We start from the raw sequence: 2281 nt of genomic DNA, 5'->3' as shown, positions 1-2281 counted from the left end.
TTTTACATTTTTAATTAAAATTTTTATTGAGATAAGCGTATATTCATGTATAGTACTAAGAAATAACCCAGAACAGTCCCTGGTACATTTTCCCTAGTTTTCTCCAACAACAGTAACATTTTGCAAAACTATAGTATAATATTACAATTTGGATATTGTCAGTGGTATAATCTGTAGCTCTTATTTCTATTTCCCCAGCTTCATTTGTAATCGTTTGTGTGTGTGTGTGTGTGTGTGTGTGTGTCTGTGGGTGAGGGGGTTTATTAAGTTCTATGTAATGTTATCACCTGTGTAGGATAGTGTATCCACCACCACAGTCAAGGTACTGAACAGTTCCAACAACACAAGTATCACTCATGTTTCCCTTTCACAACTATATCCATATCCCTGCCACCCCCACTGCTGCCGCATCCCTAATCTGTGGAAACCACTAATCTGACCTCTACTTTTAAAATTTTGTCATTTCAAAAATTTTATATAAAAAGGACTATGCATTATGTAACCCTTTGGGATTAGCCTTTTTTTTAAAACTCAGAAGTATGTGGAACACTTCATGAATTTACATGTCATTCTTGCACAGAAGTCATGCTAATCTTCTTTGCATCATTGATATTTTAGTGTATGTGCTGCTGAAGTGAGCACAATCATTTGATTTGTAATGTGGTGATTGATATATTTGTATTTAATCTCATATTTTCAATTTGTTTTCTATTTGTCTCATGCCCTTTTGCTCCTCTATGCCTTCTTTACTGCTGTTTTTGTCCTAAATACTTTTTTGTGTGTGTTATTTAAATTCCTTTGTAAATAATTTTTAATTATATTTTTGGGAATACTTTTTTTAGTTGTTCTTCTGGAGGAAGTACAGTATGTTTCTAAACTAAAAACGATGTATTTCAGGTAATACTAACTTAATTCCAGTGAAATACAGAAATTTTGCTTCAGTATAGTTCTATTCTATCCCTCCTCCTATGTGATATTATTATTTATAAATATTACTTCTCTGTATGACATATTTCCAACAGGAAAATTTTTATAATTATTCTTTTGTACAATTGTCTTCTAAATAAATTAAGAGAAGAGAGAAACTACCTTTCTAAAGTTTCTTATATTTAAATACATAGTTACTTTTACTCGTGCTCTGTAATTTTTGTGTGAATTTGAATTACTGTCTAGTGTTATTTTCTTTCATCCTGAGGAATTTCATTTAGTATTCTTTGTAAGAGAGATCATGTTTATCTGGAAATGTCTTTGTTTTGCCTTCAGTTTTGAAATATAGTTTTGCTAGATATGGGATTCTTGGTTGACAGTTTTTTTTCTTTCAACACTTTGAATATGTCATTCCACTGCATTCTGAGCCTCCATTATTTCTGAAGAGAAATCAGTTGCTAATCAATCAAGCTCTCCTTTCCACTTGTCTGTGATGAATTGCTTTTCTCTTTCTACTTTCAAGATTTTCTCTGTCTTTGCCTTTCAACATCTTGGCTATGATGTGTCTCTGTAAATGTCTTCTAGTTCATCTTACTCGGAATTAATTATGCTTCTTGGGTGTGTGGATTAATGTTTTTAATCCATTTGAGGAAGTTTGGGTCATTATGTCTTCATTTTTTTGCCTCTTTCTCTTTTCTTCTTTTTGAACTCCCAGTACACATATGTTGGAATACTTAATTGTATCTCACAGGTCTCTCAGGCTCTGCTAATATTTCTTCATTAGTTTTTCTTTCCATTCTTCAGGTGAGACAATTTCTCGTGATTTACCTTCAAATTTGCTGATTCCTTCTTTTGCCACTCAAATCTCTTGTTGAGCCCCTTTGTGTATGTTTTATTTCTGTTATCATTCTTCTTAACTCTAGATTTTTAAGAATGGTCATTTAAAAATAATTTCTCTTTGATATTCTGTATTTGATGAGTCATTGTTATATTTTCTTTTTTGTCTTTTACATTTCTATTGTTATATAATAATTGTACATATTTATGGGGTACCTGTGATATTTTGATACAAGCATACAATGTGTAATGGTCAAATCAGTGTAACTGGGATATCTCTCACTTCAAACATTTTTATTTTTTCTTAGGAACCATATTTTCTTTTGATTCTTTAAAGGGGGTTTCCTTTGTATTTTTGGGACATGTTAATAACACCTACTTTGAAGTCTTCGTCTGGTAAGTCCATCACCTGGGGTCTTTCAGAGAGTTTCTATTGCCTGCTCTTTTTTGTTCTTGTGTATGAGTCACATTGTCCTGTTTTTGTTTTTATTTTTTGCATGCCTCATAACTTTTTATT

At 31.8% G+C, this 2281-nt stretch overlaps 1 non-coding gene across 1 annotated transcript; it reads right to left on the bottom strand.

Moving 5' to 3' along the window:
* Window positions 1-535: 535 nt before the first annotated feature.
* Window positions 536-642, bottom strand: LOC115898844. Its single transcript, XR_004058508.1, has one exon. It is a non-coding gene; the product is annotated as a U6 spliceosomal RNA (small nuclear RNA).
* Between the last annotated feature and the right edge of the window lie 1639 nt (window positions 643-2281).

The sequence above is a fragment of the Rhinopithecus roxellana genome, chromosome 7, assembly GCF_007565055.1.
Source record: "Rhinopithecus roxellana isolate Shanxi Qingling chromosome 7, ASM756505v1, whole genome shotgun sequence".
NCBI lineage: Eukaryota > Metazoa > Chordata > Mammalia > Primates > Cercopithecidae > Rhinopithecus > Rhinopithecus roxellana.
Note: the sequence above shows the minus strand (reverse complement) of the source record. Positions and strands in the feature narration are given on the sequence as shown.